This window comes from Aotus nancymaae, unplaced genomic scaffold (genome assembly GCF_030222135.1).
Source record: "Aotus nancymaae isolate 86718 unplaced genomic scaffold, 86718_ANA_hifiasm-v0.15.2.pri h1tg000057l, whole genome shotgun sequence".
NCBI classification, from domain to species: Eukaryota; Metazoa; Chordata; class Mammalia; order Primates; family Aotidae; genus Aotus; species Aotus nancymaae.
The window spans coordinates 24,562,393-24,583,613 of record NW_026988471.1 but is presented as its reverse complement, the minus strand read 5'-3'; the positions used below and the strand labels follow the sequence as shown (position 1 = coordinate 24,583,613).

Sequence of the window (21,221 nt, the reverse complement as noted above, 5' to 3'; positions counted from 1 at the left end):
TTCTGTCTTTTGGTTTACTTAATTGAATCTGTTGAATTTTCTTCTCTCTCTCCAGCTGAAGTCTTTCAGAACCATGCCCCTATTTTATATTCATTCATAAGTATTTTATTTTCTTCACTAATGCTCCTTTTACCTCAGACAATATACCCTCATAGGGAACCTTCTTCTCTACCTTTTTAGTTCCGAGAAATATACTGTGTTAGGAACTTGATCCAGCCATTTAAAAAATGTTAGTATCTTGGCAGGGTGAGGTGGTTCACACCTGTAATCCCAGCACTTCTGGAGGCCGAGGCGGGTGGATCACCTGAGGTCAGGAATTCGAGACCAGCCTGGCCAACATGGTGAAACTAAAAATATAAGAATTTTTAGTTTCTGTCTCTACTAAAAATTTAAGAATTAGCCAGATGTGATGGCGGGCACTTGTAATCCCAGCTGCTCAGGAGGCTGAGGCAGGAGAATTGTTTGAACCAGGAAGGTGAAGGTTGCAGTGAGCTGAGATCACGCCACTGCACTCCAGCCTGAGTGGCAAGAACGAAACTCTGTCTCAAAAAGAAAAAGAAATGTTAGTACCTTAATCAGGTAAAATAAAAATAGTCAGTATTTCTTTATATGCAGTAGTCACCATTCTACCAAAAGGTAGAATGACCTTTTACAAAAGGTAGAATGAATAAGCATTCTGTTTCTCTTAGAAAGTCGTGTGTGTGTGTGTGTGTGTGTGTGTGTGTGTCTGTCTGTCTGTCTATCTCTTTCTGTGTCTCTGTCTCTGTTTGTTTCAGGCAGGAGTGCAGTGGTGTTATAGCTCACTGCAGCCTCAACCTTCTGGGCTCAGGTGATTCACCCACCGTAGCTTCTATAGTAGCTGGTACTACAGGTGTACACTGTCACATCTGGCCTACTTTTTACTACCTATTCCTCGTAAGGTGGAAAAGCCTGATGCTGTAATAAACCAGTAGTGAAAATGGCCTTGACTAAGATGGGAGTCCATTCACATGGTCTGTTTAATCTTAAATAAACCCTGTGAAGTCATTATCTCATAGATAAACATATCAAATCAGTGAAAAATTACATATCTAATTAGTGGTAGAACTTGAACCCACATCTGTGAGTCTAAAATATAAGTGGTTTCTGCTGTCTCACTTTTGAATAGGACTTAGGAGATTGGACAAGGATCTTAATGAACTTTGTATTTCTCTTTAGGTGAAAAGTTAGATTGTTCTCTACGACCCCCTATACCAAGAGTTTGTAATTAATCTAAATAATATTGATAATATTGAACTTTGTTACTTCATTTGTTTACTTAAAAATAGAGCATAGAATTACTGGACTCCTTTTTTTCTTTTTTCATTTGAAAGTGTTATGCCCACTTTTTACTGCTCGTGGACAAAGCCATGCTTTTTAGAAGACATTAGTGGAAGACAATAATGGAGTGATAGAGTGAAGGTTTATAGTTAAGTGTTAAGAGTAAGATAAAGCAAACAAAAATTTTCCAAGGAACCTTTTGTTACTATGACCTCCCTCTCTAGGCAATTCCTAGATCACTCTGCTTATTTGTTCTACGCACATCTGCTACTCTGTCGACCCAGACTCATTTTGGGACCTACTTACTCCAAAATTCTTGTTTAAGAGTTTTTCTACACACTCTTTCCCTTATGTCTTTAGTGGTTTTATTCCTGTTCGTTTGATGGTATGTTTTGGGGAGGAAAACGGTATGAAGAAACAAATTCATTAAAGTGTGGATGAGTCAGATCTACTTTTTAAATCAAAGTTTTAGATTGAAAAGCTACATTTATATTATTTCTTTTTAAAAAGCAGGTTAGTTGTTAATCTGAATGAATCGATCATTGGTAGAGTTGCAAGTAATATGATCAAGGGAAGGAAGAATGTTTACTGAAAGTGTATAGGAGTCCACAGATTTAAATTTAAATCTAAAATCTACCAAGACTATTAAATTGGTAATTTCTGAATTCACTGTTTTCTAGTGCAAGTGTGCTGTTGAGGTCAGTTTTGTTCTGTGTGTTCTATTTATAAATGCCTGTTAAGTATGAGGTAAAAATCTATTTTTGGTTTTAAAGTTATGTATTACATTTTGAGAGTTTATATGTGAATAATGATTATGGGTGTGTGTTTACAGATACATGTTTAAGTGTATATCATGTAAATGAAAGATTGTAGATACTTTGACTATACATTTATATTTTTACATTTAAAATTGATTTTAGGCCAGTGCGGTGGGTTATGCTTATAATCACTTTGGGTAGTGGAAGCAGGAGCATCGCTTGAGCCCAGGAGTTTGAGACTAGCTTGGGCAACATCGGGAGTACCCGTCTCTACCAAAAAGAAGAAAAAAAACCAAGTTAGCTGGACATGGTGGTGCAGGCATGTGGTTCAGCTACTCAAGAGGGTGAGTTGGGAGGATCATTTGAGCTTAGTAGTTCAAGGCTGCCGTATAATTGAGCCAGCCTGGGTTACAGAGCAAGACCGTATCTCAAAATAAATTAATTAATTAGTTAAATTAAATAGACTTGACGTGAGGGCATTTAAGTATCTGGTCTAGATGACTTCATTTTTTTTTTTTAACCTTGAAAGTCTGAGTCTATTATTTAATTCTATTGAAGTTCAAGGTATTGAGCTTTGAAGGATAAATATAGATTGTGTATAATTCAACCAGGAATAGGGAAGATGATTAATCATCGTCGCCTTAAGGCCAAGTTTTGACAACTGTATTTTGTAGGAAGAAGTACAGAAAAAATGGACAAGAGATTGGGGATTAAAGTAGGAATTAGGGTAACTTGTTATTGCAAGGGAGAATATCTCTAGAATCAAATAAGTTGCATTTTGGGACCTACTTACCCCAAAATGCTTGTTTAACAGTTTTCCTACACAGTCTTTCCTCTATGTCTTTAGTGGTTTTATTCCTATTTGTTTGATGTTATGTCCTTTAAACCTGTTAAGGTTTGAAATTGGGATAACAAATATTGGTGGACACTGGTGAATTTGAGGATGGACAGTACAAGCTTATTGTATTAACATTCTTTGGATTGGGTGCAGCAGGGAATGCCAGTGAGGGAGACCAAAAATAATCTGGAAAGGAGTAGACTTCAGGGTTTCATGAAGTCTTAAAATACTTGAATGACTGTGATTGGAATGATAAACAACTAACAAGGAACGTAAAGGACCTCTTCAGGGAGAACTACAAATCACTGCTCAACGAAATAAGAGAGGATACAAACAGATGGAGAAACATTCCATGTTCATGGTTAGGAAGAATTAATATCGTGAAAATGGCCATACTGCCCAAAGTAATTTACAAATTCAACGCTATCCCCATCAAGCTACCAATGACCTTCCTCACAGAACTGGAAAAAACCACCTTAAACTTCATATGGAACCAAAAGAGAGCCCGCATAGCCAAGTCAATTCTAAGCAAAAAGAACAAAGCGGGAGACATCACACTACTGGACATCAAACTCTACTACAAGGCTACAGTAATCAAAACAGTATGGTACTGGTACCAAAACAGAGATATAGACCAACGGAACAGAACAGAGGCATCGGAGGCGACACAACATATCTACAACCACCTGATCTTTGACAAACCCGAAAAAAACAAGCAATGGGGAAAGGATTCCCTGTTCAATAAGTGGTGTTGGGAAAACTGGCTAGCCATATGCAGAAAGCAGAAACTGGACCCCTTCCTGACACCTTACACTAAAATTGACTCCAGATGGATTAAAGACTTAAACATAAGACGTAACACCATAAAAACACTAGAAGGAAACCTAGGCAAAACCATTCAGGACATAGGCGTAGGCAAGGACTTTATGACCAAAACACCAAAAGCATTGGCAACAAAAGCCAAAATAGACAAATGGGACCTAATCAAACTCCACAGCTTTTGCACGGCAAAAGAAACAGTCAATAGAGTGAATCGGCAACCAACAGAATAGGAAAAAATTTTTGCAGCCTACCCGTCTGACAAAGGGCTGATATCCAGAATTTACAATGAACTAAAAAAGATTTACAAGAAAAAAACAAACAAGCCCATTCAAAAATGGGCAAAGGATATGAACAGATACTTTACAAAAGAAGACATACATGAGGCCAACAAACATATGAAAAAATGCTCATCATCACTGGTCATTAGAGAAATGCAAATCAAAACTACATTGAGATACCATCTCACGCCAGTTAGAATGGCGATCATTAAAAAATCTGGAGACAACAGATACTGGAGAGGATGTGGAGAAATAGGAACACTTTTACACTGTTGGTGGGAGTGTAAATTAGTTCAACCACTGTGGAAAACAGTGTGGCGATTCCTCAAGGACCTAGAAATAGAAATTCCATTTGACCCAGCAATCCCATTACTGGGCATATATCCAAAGGATTATAAATCGTTCTACTATAAGGACACGTGCACACGAATGTTCATTGCAGCACAGTTTACAATAGCAAAGACCTGGAACCAACCCAAATGCCCATCGATGATAGACTGGACAGGAAAAATGTGGCACATATACACCATGGAATATTATGCAGCCATTAAAAACGAGGAGTTCACATCCTTCGTAGGGACATGGATGAACCTGGAAAACATCATTCTCAGCAAACTGACACAAGAACACAAAATCAAACACCACATGTTCTCACTCATAGGCGGGTGTTGAACAAGGAGAACACATGGACACAGGGAGGGGAGCACTATACACTGGGGTCTGTTGGGGGGGAGGAGGGGATAGCGGGGGGGTGGGGAGTTGGGGAGGGATAGCATGGGGAGAAATGCCAGATACAGGTGAAGGGGAGGGAGGCAGCAAATCATACTGCCACGTATGCACCTATGCAACAACCTTGCATGTTTTTCACATGTACCCCAAAACCTAAAATGCAATTAAAAAAAAAAAAGATAAAGAAATAATGTCAAACTATTCCCACCCACTTTCAAAGATAATTTTTCACAAAATCAGTTTCAAAATTCAAACACTGCAGAGGAAAACAAAGAGCTCCCCAGATTTTCCCACCATTATGCTACTGATTTCCATCATAAAAGTAGACTTGTAAATAGACTTATAGGAAGATTATTTTAGCTTAGCTTAAGAAGGAATTTGTGAATGACTGGAAATGCTTGAGGTCATAATGACTCTCCACCACTTGTATAACACATTGGATGATTACCTGTTTAGATGTTTTAGAGGGAGTATAGGTACATAAGTAAATGGACTAGGTCAGCTATGAAGCTCCTGTTTAGATGATTACGTGTTTAGATGCTTGCATAACACATTAGATGATTACCTGTTTAGATGTTTTAGAGGGGGTACAAGTACCTATGGATAAATGGACTAGGTCACCTATGAAGCTCCCTTGTCGACCTATAGATTTATCTGATTCTTGTCAGTAGGTGTTGAAAAGAGAGAGGGTTGTGTAAACTGAGCATTAAGTAAAGAATGATCAAAAGTTGTAGGATTTTATTTTACCCAGCAATTTCTCTTCTGCGTATATAGACAAAAGAATGGAAAGCAGAGACTTAACAGATAGTTTTAACACTAGTGTTCATAGCAGCGTAATTCACAATAGCCAAAAGGAAAAAACAACCCAAGTATCCACTGTTGGGTGGATGGATGGATAAACAAAATGTAGCATATACATTTAATGGAGTATTCAGCTTTAAAAAGAAAGGAAATCGACATCTGCTGCAGCATGGATGAATCTTAAAGACATTGTACTAAATGAAATGAGCCAGACAAAAAATAACAATTGCTGTATGATTCTGCTTATATAAGATACCTAGAATAGTCAGATTCATAGAGACAAAGTAGAATGGTGGTTGCCAGGAGCTGGCAGGCAGGGCAAGATGGTTGTTGTTTAGTGGGTATAGAGTTTCCGTTTTGTAAGTGAAAAGAGTTCTGAAGCTTGGTTGCTCAACAGGGTGAGTGTACTTAACACTACTGAACCTGTACACTTAGATTAAGATGATAAATTTTATGCATATTTTATCACAATAAGAAAGGTATAGGATTTTGCTTTTATTTGAATGAGACACAATTTAATCTAATGTAGGAGAAATAGCCATCATGTTATATTAGTAGGAAATAGAAAACATTTGGCTAAGGTAAAGAGAATGAGCAGAGGTATGTCTTTAACTTTTTAAAGAAGGTTAATGTTCATTTTACCTAGTTAAATTTAAAATCTAGACAGTGATGGGTGGTTACAAAAGTGAAGGATAAGGTGTGATTTTTATTAACTTCTCACAATGTGATGATTCAGAATTGGTAAAACAAGTAAGTTTTAGAGTTTTGGCAAGAGCCTTTAGAATGGAGAGAATTATAGACAAAGCAAAGCAAGCTGAAGCTGAGGAACTGACTTTTAACTTTCACTGAAAAGTTGATGTGTCATGTATACCTAACAAACTTTATGCTGGACTTCGTTTACGTGTGTCTTTGAGCCCCAGAAAGAAACTAAGAATGGAAGAAACAATAGTGAAAATGTCATGATTTTCAGTGGAGAAATTAGACCTCATTAGTTATGGGAAAAGTTATCAGTTAATTTTGGGAAGAAATCTCTTTTTTAAAATATATTTAATTAGAAAACATTAAGAATCATTTTGCTGCAAGTGCCACTGCATTTACAGTTGAATATACTCTTGTTTGTAAACCAGGGGGTTGGAGACTGACAAATTGGAAAACATAAACTCTAAACCTGAGTTTCTGATTTTGTTCATTTCTTGAATTGATAGCAGAATTGCAAATATGGCTAACAGTTTTTAGATAGTGTGCATTTTAAACTTGTACTTAATGTGCTGTATTTTCCTGGGTGTGTGTGTGTGTGTGCACGCACACACTATCAAATAAGGTAGACTGTGTCATTTGGCTCTACCTAGCTCCAGTTCAGTTATTTTTATTATTACATTCAAATGTAAGAATGAGTACTTCTTTCTTATGGAAACTTCCACTTCCTCTTTTTTTTATTTTTTTGAGACGGAGTTTCACTCTTGTTACCCAGGCTGGAGTGCAATGGTGTGATCTCGGCTCACCGCAACCTCCGCCTCCCGCGTTCAGGCAATTCTCCTGCCTCAGCCTCCTGAGTAGCTGGGATTACAGGCATGCACCACCATGCCCAGCTAATTTTTTTTGTATTTTTAGTAGAGACGGGGTTTCACCATGTTGACCAGGAAGGTCTCGATCTCTTGACCTCGTGATCCACCCACCTCGGCCTCCCAAAGTGCTGGGATTACAGGCGTGAGCCACCTCGCCCGGACCACTTCCTCTTTTATATCACCTGCACATACCACTGTGTTGCTACATGATAGATCCTTTGTAGATATTAAATGAATGAGGAACCAAGACAGCCTCTTTTTCATATTTTTTTTCCTGAGTTAACTTTATGGAGTTTTAATATTATTTGATTTTGTATTTGTATCTTTTTTCTTTTACATTGAAACCCTTGGTTCAAAACAGCATTATAAATGTATTTATCTTTTCAGTACATAAACATAGTTTCAAATTAATAATTTCAGCATAACTACTAATTATTTTATACACACACACACACACTTTTTTTTAGAGGAGGACAACACATTTAGTTTTATTTCAATCAAATCACAACACTTTCTTTTCCAGCTGCTGCAAAGTGCATCTACAATATTCTATTATGGTCCATTTTAAAAAGGTTTCCTGTCACATTACAGCAAGCCTCTTTTTTCAAAGAGAGGAATAATCCCAAATTCTTCCTTAAATAAAAATAAAAACTCCATTCCAGCAAATGGTAAATACATAAAAATTACAGTAAGCAGACGCTTGAAAGTACAGCCAAGAAGTCTTTCAACAGTTTATTAGAAAGAATGTAGACATTTAAAAAAAATCCCCGCTGTCATGAACATAAATTGAGGTTTTCAGCCCTCGTATAAGCTGAATCAAAAAAATAAATAAAAATCCAACAGTGTATTAAACATTTTTCACTCATTTGCCATACTGACAATGCAGGTACAAATTTGGTCTAAACGTACAGATTCAAACAACAATGTACAGCTTTCTTCGTCCTCCATGCTAAGAAATGTAAAAAAGCTTTAAGGGTCAAACAATACCAAATATATAGGCTTCAAAAACCATCTAAGTTAGGGCATTCTCTAGTTTTAACTAAGATACATCTGGAACACTGACAAGTGATCACTCACATAGAATGATGTGAAGAAGATTTTTTGAAAAATAGACTTCAGTGGAATGATCCTAAAGGATAACACCAGAAGAACAGCAGGTTGCCAGTAAGGTGTCAGCCAGTTTGTTCCAGCCACTTTTGAATTCATGTTCTATAGTCTAAAATTTAGTTCTCTTTCCCTAAGCTGAGAGCTTCCTGTCATGTCAGTATCTATGATATGAAGAAAAGGAGACTTAGGTGAGATGTTTTTATGTATCACAACTGCTGCATCAATTGCCTGGGACCTCAACAGCTTCATGAAAATCTGAGAAATGTTCATGCATAAGGTTGTTGCCTTAGCTGTCTTAAAATTGTCCCATACAATGGTACATATCAACCCTTAGTGAAGCCTTTTAAAAAACAGATAGAAAATGGGTGAAAGTAGGCAAATACAGCATCTGCCTTTAGAGCTATCAACTCAAGAATTCTCTCAATTATGAAATCTTGCAGAGAAGTCATTTTTCTTTCTCAAAGTCCCGGTGATGACAATATTCCTTACTTCAGATCTGGCATTTTTTTCATATCACTGTCTTGTTAATCATCATCTGCTCCATCTAATTCTGGTAAATCTACATCCTCATCACCACCCACGTCGTTCATCATCTCAGAGAAACGATCAAAATTAGACATGTCTTCATCTGAATAATTTTCCCTGTCTTTCCAATTATTGAAGTCCACACCAAGCCAATTAAGCTTTGCCCTTTCTTTTGTTAACCTTGGCCATGACTGGCCAGATTCTCCTTTTCGTAAACAACATAAAATTGATCTGTCCATTCTTTTATTCTTGGAATCATTTGAATCAATACAGCGAAAAAATCAATGCAAACTGATGCAAGTTTGGATTTTTCAAAATTTGCATTAACGTCCTTACTGTCTTCAACACAAAATTCAATGAAGACATGGTCCCTTCCATCATACCACTTTGCAGAAGTAGGCTGCATTGTAAACAGGGTAGGGGGACAGGCGAACGGGTGGGCGGGCCTCTGGCGGCGGCGGCGGCGGCGGCGGCGGCGGCGGCTGCTGCTGCTGCTAGGCAGTCGACTTCTCTCCTGTAATTACTCCGCGTTTTCTCCCTGTCACAACCTCTTCTTGCTCCCGTCAGGCCACGGCGGTAGCCACTGGCTCGACCTCTGTCCCTAGAATGCACCGCGTGGAAAGAGCGGCTTCTCTGGTCCTCGAGAAGAGGAAAGTGTAGGAAAAGGGGAGTGAGGACCTATTGTTATATTTTTATATAGAGAAAACCTTACAGAGTAAAGAGTTAACTACAAGTTTCTTTTACCTTTTATTATCATTTTTGGGCTTTCAAAATTTCTGTGTGAAGGCGGAAGATGAATTCTTCTCCCCAACTCCATTTTTAGTATCAATGTTGATAGGCTTCTTGCCAGTGAGATTCAGTCCATTAAATCTGTAGTTTACCAGATAATCTGAATTACTTGCAACTCAGTGTCTACCCTTCATCATAGTGCAAGTCCGGAAACAGCAGAAAGGTGAACACTCTGAATAAAGCAGAGAGACTTCAGGTGCTCCAGCGTTTTCATTTAGTTGCTGCTTTTTATTTGAGAAGTGGATATTTATGGTGTTTGTTTTGAAATGGTTTTCTTTTCCTTTGGCAGGTCAAGTGGTCAAGTGCTTTGTTTTCTAGACACATTTTGTTATGTTTGACCTTGGGAGAATATATACATGTTCATAGAAAATACGGGAATAGGCTGGTCGCGATGGCTCACATCTGTAATCCCAGCACTTTGGGAGACCGAGGTGGGTGGAACACTTGAGGTTAGGAGTTCCAGACCAGCCTGGCAAACAATAAAACCCCATCTCTACTAAAATACACACAAAAAGGTAGTCTTTTCTTCTTTCCCTGCCTCCCTCCTTCCTTTTTTCCTTCTTTCCTGCCACCTACCCATCCATCCATCCTTGCTGTCTTTTTCCTACAACCAGCAAATTCCTTGAACTTAAATCTCAGAAGTAGGCAATAGAAGTGAAGATGGAGATCCAGATAATTCCCCCTTTTGTTCAGGGTACACATACAGGTTTATTACATAACTAAACTCGTGTCATGGCGGTTTGTTGTACAGCTTATTTCATCACTTAGGTATTAAACCTGGCACCCATTAGTTATTTTTCCTGATGGTCTCCCTCCCTCTCTTTTTTTTCTTTTTTTTTTTTGAGACAGAATCTTGCTCTGTCACCCAGGCTGTAGTGCAGTGGTGCGATCTCAGCTCAGTGCAACCTTCACCTCCCGAGTTCAAGCAATTCTCCTACCTCAGCCTCCTGAGTAGCTGGGACTACAGGTGCACACTACCACATGCAGCTAATTTTTTTTCTTTTGTAGTTTTAGTAGAGATGGGGTTTCACCATGTTGGCCAAGCTGGTCTCAAACTCCTGACCTCAAATAATCCACCCACCTCTGTCTCCCAAAATGCTGGGATTACAGATGTGAGCCACCGAGCCGGGCCCCTATTTTTTCTTTCTGTACTTGCAAACTACACAAAGAGCTGGGCCACCCCCCACCTTTTTTTTTTCTTTTTTTTTTTTTGAGATGGAGTTTCACTCTTGTTGCCCAGGCTAGAGTACAATGGCATGATCTCCGCTCACTGCAACCCCCGCCTCCTGGGTTCAAGTGATTCTCCTGCCTCAGCCTCCCAAGTAACTGGGATTACAGGCATGTGCCACCACACCTGCCCAATTTTTGTGTTTTTAGTAGAGACTAGGTTGGTCAGGGTGGTCTTGAACTCCTGACCTCAGGTGATCCACTTGCCTCAGCCACCCTAAGTGCTGGGATTACAGGCATGAGCCACCACACCCAGCCCCCCATATTTTTTTTTTAAAAAAAACCAACTTTATTGAGGTATAGTTTACATGCTGTAAACTCCAAACTCCATCTCTTTTTTTTTTTTTTCCTTTCCCTTTTTTCCTTTCCTTTGTAATTCTTTCCTGACAGGGTCTTTCTATGTTACCCAGGCGGAGTGCAGTGGTACAATCATAGTTCACTACAGCCTTGAACTCCTGGGCTCAAGCGATCCTCTCACCTCAGCTTCTGGAGTAGCTGGGAGTAGGGGCACACACCACCACTTCTGGCTAATTTTTTAATTTTTTTTTTTTTTTTTTTTTTTGAGACGGAGTTTCGCTCTTGATACCCAGGCTGGAGCGCAATGGCGCGATCTCGGCTCACCGCAATCTCCGCCTCCTGGGTTCAGGCAATTCTCCTGCCTCAGCCTCCTGAGTAGCTGGGATTACAGGCACGCGCCACCGTGCCCAGCTAATTTTTTGTATTAGTAGAGACGGGGTTTCACCATGTTGACCAGGATGGTCTCAATCTCTTGACCTCGTGATCCACCCGCCTCGGCCTCCCAAAGTGCTGGGATTACAGGCTTGAGCCACCGCGCCCGGCCTAATTTTTTAATTTTTATATATTTTTTTTTATAGAAACAAGTTTTCCCTATGTTTCCCAGACTGGTCTCAAATTCTTGGGCTCAAGTGGTCCTCCCACGTCAGCCTCCCAAAGTGTTAGGATTTTGGGTGTGAGTCACCACACCAGGCCAGAAACTTTACCCATTTTCAGTGCACAATTCAATGGTTTTTAGTAAATTTACTGAGTTGTGCTACCATCACTGTAATCCAGTTTTAGAATATTTTCCTCACCCCAGAGAGATCTCTCTTATTTGATATGGGTAATGCTGGTTCCTCCTGCCAGCCTGTAATCTGCTTTCTATCTCTGTACTTTGGCCATATCTGGACATTCATATAAATGGAGTCATATAATATATGGTATTTTAAGGTTAGTTCATGTTTGTAGCATTGATCAGTACTTCCTTTCTTTTCATTGGTCCATATTGTTGTACAGACTTTTCTCATATACATACTTTTAAAAAATCATATATATGTATTTAACTTTTTATTTTATTTATATGACATATTAATTGTAGACTTTTAGAAAAGTTGCAAAAGTAGTACAAAGAATTTTGATACAACCTCTACCTAGATTCTCCAAATGTTAACATCTATCTAATTGGTGTTTGTGGGATGTCTGAGAATAAATTGTAAACATAATGCCCCATTCACTTTTAAATACTTCAGAGTAGGCTGGATGCAGTGGTTCACACCTATAATCTCAGCACTTTGGGAGCTGAGGCAGGAGCATTGCTTGAGTGTAGGAGTTCAAGCAATAAAGTGAGACCCTCTCTTTATACAATAATAAAATAATTAGGAGTAGGGGTTCAGGGCAACAAAGTGAGACCCTGTCTTTATACAATAATAAAATAATTAGCCAGATGTGGTGGCGCATACTTCTGGTCCCAGCTACTCTAGAGGCTGAGGAAAGATAATCAAATTTGAGCCAGGAGTTCAAGGCTGCAATGAGCTATGATTGCACCACTGTACTCCAGTCTGTGGGGCAGAGCAAGACCCTGTCTCAACGGGAAAAAAAAGAAGCAAGCAACCAAGCAAACTTCAGAATATATTTTCTAAAGGCAAATACATTGTTTTATAGAACTACAGGGTAAAGTAGTTAATAGAAAATCTACATTGGCACAATATTATTATCTAATCAGATTTTATCCAAATTTGATAATTCTTCCACTGATGTTCTAATCCAGGATCATATGTTATGTTGTATTTGCATTTAGTTTTCATTTACTCTTCTTTAATCTGGAATTGTACTTTAGTCTTTGTCTTTCATGACTAGACATTTTTTGAGTGCATGCCAGCTATTTTGCAGATTGTTTTTCAATTTTTATTTCCGGTGTTTAATCATGATTTAAATTGTGCATTTTTGGCAGGACTGTCACAGGATTGATATGCCATTTTTACCGCAAGGTATCTGGAAGCCCATGATTTCAGTATATCACAGTATTGGTGATGGTAACTGTGATTTCTTGGTTTATTTGATGTCTACCAAGTTTCTTCACTGTAAAGATACCATTTTTCCCCTTTGTAATTAATAAGAATTTTGGGGTGAAGATACTTTGAGACTTACTCTATAAACATCTTGTTTCACATTGTACCTTTGTCCACTAGTTTTAGCATGTCGTTATTAATCTGTCGCTGCTTAACAATATCACAGATTTAGCAGCTTAAAACAACACATTTATTATCTCAGTTTCTATGCATCAGGAGTCTGAGCATGGCTTTACCTCGTCCTCAGCAATGCAGCAGAGTGTTGGTCAGAGCTGAGTTTTTACCTGAAGACTTGATTGGGGAATGATCAACTTGCAAGCTCATGTGGTTGTTGGAAAGATTCAGATCCTTGTGGGTTATCAGATTGAGGGTCTGGATTCCTAGCTGGCAGTTGGCTAGAGGTTGTCCTGAGTTCTTGCCATGTGGGCCTCCCAGCATGGCCACGTACTTCCTCCAAGCCAGCAAGGAAGAGTAACCAAGCAAGGATACTGCAGTCTTATGTGAAATAGTCACTTATGTGAGATCCTATCACCTTTGTTCTTTTTTGATGATTAGAAGCAGGTTACAGGCCCTACCCATACTGCAGGTAGAGGGATTATGGGCTATGGGTACCAGGAAGCAGAGATTACTGGAAGCCATTTTAGGTCTGTCTACCACGGCATCCACTAGTCTTACTTACCTGAAACTTACTATCACTGTTAACACATATGGTGATTTTCTAATTCCATCATTCTTGGTATGTTTTTTTTAATTGGAATTGTACTGCAAGGAATTCTCCCCCACTTGTTGATTTGTTCATTTATTTTTATCAGAATGAACTCATGCATTCTTATTCTTTGGGTTATTTCTACTATAATCATTTATTGCTTTAGAATAAGTAGCAGTTAATCCCTCCAAGAACAGCATTTAGAGAAGTCTTTAGCATGGGTTTCTTTTTCTTTTTCTTTTTTTTTTTGAGATGAACTCTTGTTCTGTTGCCCAGGCTGGAGTGCAGTGGAATGATCTCGGCTCGCTGCAACCTCAGCCTGCCGAGTAGCTGAAATTACAGTTGCCTGCCACCATGCCTGGCTAAGTTTTTTGTATTTTTAGTAGAGACGGGGTTTTGCTATGTTGGCCAGGCTGATCTCAAACTTCTGACCTCAAGTGATCCACCTCTCTTGGCCTCCCAAAGTGCTGGGATTACAGGCATGAGCTGCTGCTCTGCCCAGCATGGGTTTTTAAACAGGATTTGAAGTATAGTAAGTCATTTGTCAAATATACTATAGATGAAAAGTAAATTTTAACATGTGAGCCATTGTATCATATGTTTGCAAAGCCTTTGAAATTCTATTTGAAAATATACTTTGATGCAGCAGATTTTCAAGTTACCACCAAAATGCTAAAAATGCTTTATGTTAATGTTTTTTAAGTGAAAAACTAATTTTTCCCCTAAAAATCATTACCATGTAATTTAAATCATTAAAAGTTTTGGTGATATGATCTAAATACACTCATTCTAAAACCACTAGTTTTCTCAGCTTTATCTTTGGCTTGTCTCTTGATCTTTGATTGTTATGTATAGGCATCCCCTTCTTATTTGTGGGCGTTTGGGGTTCTCTTTCTTTTTTTTTTTTTTTTTTTTTTTTTTTTTAAAGAGAAAGAGAGAGAGAGAATAGGAAGGAGGAAAAAGGAAGAGAAAGAGAGAGAGAGAATGGGGAGGAGGGAGAAGGAAAAGAAAGAGGGAGAGAGAATGGGAGTATTGCTTTCTTGCCCAGGCTAGAATGCAATTTAGTAATGGGTATTGAAAACCTCTTTTATACTGATAATTATGCTTAATGATGTAGTCAGGAAGGAATAAGGGAAGAAAATAACAAACAAACAGCCAACCAATATTTAATTTAAACCTATGAAATGCTATGCGATTACTGAGGAGTGATTTACTTCCAATTATATAGTCACCTTTGGAATAGGCGTGAGGTGGTAATGTATGTTTTGTGTATTTGAAGTGGAGAGTTCTATAAATGTTTATTAAGTTTACTTGTTCCGGGTCTGAGTTCAAGTTCTGAGTATCCTTGTTAATTTTCCATCTCGTTGATCTATAGAATCGTTAGCTCTTCTTGTTGCATTGATCCTTTTGCCATTATGTAATGTCATTCCTCGCCTCTTTTGATCTTTGTTGCTTTAAAGTCTACTTTATCAGAGGCGAGAATTGCATCTCCTGCTTTTTGTTTATTAGTTTATTTTTACTCTCTGTTTGATTGGTAAATCTTCCTCCTTCTCTCTGAGTCTTTGTGTATTGTTGCATGTAAGATGGGCCCGGATGCAGCATACGGATGGGTTTTGGCTTTTTATCCAATTAAAATATATATAAGTTTAATACCGGCGTTTGATGCTAGCTGGCTGTTTTGCCCATTAGTTGATGTACATTTTTTATTGTGTTAAAGTTCTTTGCTTTTTGATATATTTTTGGAAAGGCTGATATTGGTTGTTCCTTTATATGTATAGTGCTTCTTTCAGAAGCTCTTGTAAAGCAGGCCTGGTGGTGGTGAACTCTCTAAGTACTTGTTTGTTCGCAAAAGATTTAATTTTTCCTTCGCTCATAAAGCTTAGTTTGGCTGGATAGGAAATTCTGGATTGAAAGTTCTTTTCTTTAAGGATGTTAAATATTGGTCCCCACTCTTTTCTGGCTTGTAGAGTTTCTGCTGAGAGATCTGCTGTAAGTCTGATAGGCTTCCCTTTATGGGTAACCTGACCTTTCTCTCTGGCTGCCCTTAGTATTTTCTCCTTCATTTCAACCCTAATAAATCTGGCGATTATGTGCCTTGGGGTTGGTCTTCTTGAAGAATATCTTTGTGGTGTTCTCTGTATTACCTGGAGTTGAATGTTACCCTGCCTTGCCAGGTTGGGAAAGTTTTCCTGAATGATATCCTGAAGAGTATTTTCCAACTTGGATTCATTCTCTTCATCACATTCAGGTACACCTATCAAACGTAAATTAGGTCTTTTCACATAGTCCCATATTTCCTGGAGACTTTGCTCATTCCTTTTCATCCTTTTTTCTGCATTCTTGTCTTCTCGTTTCATTTCACTGAGCTGGTCCTCGACTTCTGATATCCTTCCTTCTGCTTGATCAATTCGACTGTTTAAACTTGTGCATGCTTCGCGAAGTTCTTGTGTTGTGTTTTTCAGCTCCATCAATTCACTTATATTCTTCTCTAAATTGTCCATTCTCGTTAACATTTCGTCAAACCTTTTTTCAAGGTTCTTAGTTTCTTTGCATTGGGTTAGAACAAGTTCTTTTAATTCACAGAAGTTTCTTATCACCCACGTTTTGAAACCTGCTTCTGTTATTGGAACACACGTGTAATCTATTAAGCCTTGTTCCGTTACTGATGAGGAATTGCAATCCCCTGTAGAGGGAGAGGCATTCTGATTTTGAGTATTCTCTACCTTTTTACGCTGGTTTCTTCCCTTCATTATATATTTGTCCGTCTGTCGTCTTTATAATTACCGACTTTCTAACTGGGTCTCTGACGTCCAACTTGTTGATTCCCTGCGCCGAAATCTGAGCAATCCACTGAGCCAGCCAAAACAGCGGTGTTAAGATTGATGGTGCTTTTCTGCCCGGGAATCTCCGGACTCTGCACCAAGAACTGGCGTGCTAAGGCACCAGCAAAACCGCCACGGCGGCCACAAGAGTCGCCCTGGCGACCCGTGGAGCTCCTCCACTGGGAATCTCCTGGTCCGTGAGCAACAAATATTCGTCTGAAAGTGTGGCGTCCTCTCGTTCTTTGCACTTTCACTGGGAGGTACGTGCCCGAGCTGCTAATCATCAGCCATCTTGGATCTCTCCCGGGGTTCTCTTTCAATACGTCTTCTTGTACTTAGTGAACAAATACTTTGCTATTTGGTGTGTCTTTTTAAGTGAAAGTCTTTTCATTTCCATCTGTATGCAATTTCCCCTCTTACCTGCTGTTCTGGTTTTTTTTTTTCTTTATTTTTCTAGCAACCAAAGGAAGCTGTTCTAGTTTTTGTTTTGTTTTTAATAGCATGCCCTGTGACAAAGTGATTTTGAAAAAGAGCTGTATTGTCTTTCAGAAGTTTCCTTGTTTTAATAGTTTATTCATATATTTCTGGAGTATTTGCTTCAGTATTTCTTGTAGAAATGATGCCTGATAACCCCCACCCCAATTAAATTAGTGAAAAAAATGTACACTGAAGAACATACCCTGAAAAACTCTTAAGTAGGAATAACCATTGTTTATTGCATTTAATTGAATAAACCAAGAAAATTGCTAGGCTTTCGTTACTTCACTGTGAGGTAATATTAATTCCTAAATGATCTCTAAAGTTGAGGAAAAAGAAAATAGACAAATTTCGGAAGTGTGTTGTTATTTTAAAAATGAAAGTTGGAAAAAATAGAAAACATTTATATTTCTCTTATATTACCTAATTGCAAATGTATTCCACCTTTTTTTCAAAAAACATTTTCTCCATTCCTCAATTGTTTACTTTGGTGCATTTCTTTTTGGCTGGATTTCATCATCAGATAGAATTTTTAAGTTTATGGATGATCTTTTCCCTGAGTTCTTGTGGGCTTAAGAATGTTTTCTTTTTTCCGTTTTTTTTTTTTTTTTTTTTTGAGACAGAGTCTTGCTCTGTTGCCCAGGCTGGAGTGCAGTGGTGCGATCTCAGCTCATTGCAACCTCCATCTCCTGGGTTCAAGTGATTCTCTTGTCTTAGCCTCCTGAATAGCCTACCACCACGCTCAACTAATTTTTGTATTTTTAGTAGAGGTGGGATTTTGCCATGTTGGCCAGGCTGGCCTTGAACTCCTGACCTCAGGTGATCCACCCACCTCGGCCTTACGAAGTGTTGGGATTATAGGCATGAGCCATCGCACTCAGCCAAGAATGTTTTCTTTGCCTTTTTGTTTGAATGCCATCTGTGCTAGATATAAAATTTTTCATCCATATTCTTAAGAACTTGGTTTACTGTCTTTTGGCATTGAGTATTGCTAAGAAAACAAACGTTTCCTGCATTATACAGTGCTTTATCGGTCAGTGTTTTGCTGCATAATCTTAAAATTTCAGTGACTTATAACAACAAATACTTTCTTCCTCATGTCTTTAGGTTAACTGGGGCTTAGTTCTTGTTGGCTAGACCTTGTTCTAGGCTGTGGATTGTTCTCTTGTTCTGCAGGAATCAGTCACTTCGCTGTCATGGCAATCACAGGAGTCAGCCAAACAAGCAAGCACATTTTAGCCTCTACTTCCATCATGTCTCTTATTTCATCGATCAGATCAAGTCTTGTGGCCAAGCCCAACATCACTGTGGCAGGGAAATATATTTCACTTAATGTAGTGTACTGCAAGGTCACAAGATGGTATGAATGATGAAATAAAAACACTAATTCAAGCTACCACTTCGGCTTTTAATGCCTAGAACCTGATTTGACTTTTTTCTTTATCCTTGAAGCTTTAAGATTTAGGAAAATACTAACTTTTTTTTTTTTTTTTGAGGTGGAGGCTTGATATATCGCGCAGGCTGAAGTGCATTGGTTCACTGCAACCTCCGCCTCTCAGATTCAAATGATCCGCCCACCTCAGTCTTCCAAAGTGCTGGGATTATAGGTGTGAGTCACCATGCCCCACCAAGATTTAGGGAACATTTAGATGTTTCTGAGTATCTGAGTACTTGGGGTTAATATGTACAGATTTGGGTAGCATCTTGCCTCTTGCATTATCATGTAATATACATTATTGATTCATAAGGATAATCTTTTCTCATTAACAGAAGAGAGTGGTTTACCTGTGAATATTCTCCTTTATTCTTCTGTTTCATTTTCATAATCTCTAAATTTGAATGTTTTTATGTAGGTGCTTTGTATCTGTTAAGATACTTCCAGTTGTAAATGTCAGGAAACACAATATAAACTGGCTTAAACACTGAAGGAAATTCATTATTTAATGCAAGTGAAAAAAAAATAGGCAAAACTTAATCCCAGTGCTCCAGTCAGTTTCATCAGTGTCTCAACTCTGCTCCTTCAATTTTGTTCCATTCTCAGTAGGCTCATCCATCATAATTGCAAGATGACTGGTCACAGGCCTTAGAGTTGGATATTTTGGGTTCAGTTATGGAAGAGAAGAGAGATTCTACTCTTCAGAGAGACATTAAATAAAATCACTCATCATTGAGTCTGGCTGGCTCACAATTGAGTCAGATTTTTTCCTTACAGTATATGTAGTTGTAAATATTTGTTTCAGAGAAGTATAGGATTCTGTAGAACATAGAAGTGGCTTCTTTTAGCAAGAGACATTAAGGCTGAAACCTGAAAAGTTGAATTGGAGGTTGCTAGGAGAAAAAGAGGTGAGGGTTATCATTGCAAGCAGAAGTGTTAGGCCAAGTAGTCAGAAGAATTTTAAATTACCAAATGAAAAGAAAGGTAGAGTAGGATGGCAGAGAGAGTGTGTTGCAGAGTGGTCAAGGTCAGATTATTTTGATAATTTTGTACTTTATCCTAAGAACATTATGATATTATGGATGAATTTTAAGCTGGACAGGGGTTGTATGATATTTATATATAAAAGGTTACTCTGGCTTCAAAGTGGAGAATATTTGTGTGTGAGGGTGAGATTACTATCACTCAAGATAGGGAACACTGGAACACTACCAGATTAGGGTAGGAGAGTAAGTTGGTAAAGTAACTGGTGTAGTTACTGAATCTTGACCCTGTGACATACACTTTATATGTACATTATCTGTGATCTGCACAGTTGCGTTACACAGTAGGCAGTATTACCTCTATTTTGCAGATGACTAAATTAAGGGTATTTAAAATGACTTGGCCAGGCTACACTCATCTGTATTCAAACTGGTATGAATTGTTAAATCTGGCTCTTTTACCATGCAGTGATGACTCCTTTCATTAGTTTCTATATTTGCTTCATTTAAGCAGTGCAGTTATTGACTTCTGGCCTCTTAGCCCTACTAGCTACTGATTTTATTACATAGAGAACTAAAAGGGCCATTGGCAATATGATCAAAGTCACTTTAGTTCTTTGGGCCTTATGTACAAAACGTATTAGTATGTTTGCTTACATGCTTACAGCATAAAATTATAATAGCACTGCACTTGTCCATTTCCTTGAAAGAACCCCTACCTCTTCAACCCCAATCTCTTGAGCATGGACAAGAAAAATTACCAGCTGACTTGTTTCATGATAGTTACATAATCTTTTTTTTTTTTGAGACGGAGTTTCGCTCTTGTTACCCAGGCTGGAGTGCAATGGCGTGATCTCGGCTCACCGCAACCTCCGCCTCCTGGGTTCAGGCAATTCTCCTGTCTCAGCCTCCTGAGTAGTCGGGACTACAGGCACGCACCACCATGCCCAGCTAATTTTTTTGTATTTTTAGTAGAGACAGGGTTTCACCATGTTGACCAGGATGGTCTCTATCTCTTGACCTCGTGATCCACCTGCCTCGGCCTCCCAAAGTGCTGGGATTACAGGCGTGAGCCACCGCGCCCGGCACGATAGTTACATAATCTTTAAGGTGGTTCTTACTAATAATCTTTAAGGTGCTTCAGGTGTTAGTACTTACCCTATTGAATTTACTTGTACTTTTAAGTTGGTATTGATCTCAGTACTATGGTTTTATTACCCATGCAGAGGGTGTCTTATTTCTTCAAGTCATTCAGTCATTTTTATTTAATTACAGAATTCTGGAGCTCTGCCTTCCCATGAAGATATATTCTAGCCATCATGGGTAGTGTGTCCTGTGTTGCTTCTCTGCTATTGCTTTATTATTCATTAAAATAAACTGCCAGGATTCTTTAACTTTCTGTATTTTCCTGAGACCATGTCTAAATTTTGTTTTAAATGGTACTGTGTCCTGTATATCTTGTGGGTGTTTCAAAACTTTCTTGTTTCCTTCAAAGAAAATTATATCCAGATTTGCAAGGAAAATATTATGACAGTTTGTAGTTATTTTTGCCGTATCTTTTCACCAGATGTGTGTGCCATTTACTTTCATTTTATAGGTTTTACTTTAAGGACTGTTTTGTTATTATTTGTTGTTCTAAGTACTTAAGTCTAGACTAGATTGTTTTTTTCCCTCTGATTTAAAGCACTTTATGTACACACTTTTGCAGTCTCTTA

At 38.5% G+C, this 21,221-nt stretch overlaps 1 protein-coding gene and 1 pseudogene across 1 annotated transcript in view; one reads left to right on the top strand and one right to left on the bottom strand.

The window, feature by feature from the left end:
- ASXL2 (ASXL transcriptional regulator 2) overlaps positions 1–21,221 on the top strand; it is a 148,476-nt gene that overhangs the window by 59,862 nt on the left and 67,393 nt on the right. The window lies entirely within an intron of this gene.
- On the bottom strand, positions 8,683–9,128 carry LOC135269717 (prostaglandin E synthase 3-like; annotated as a pseudogene).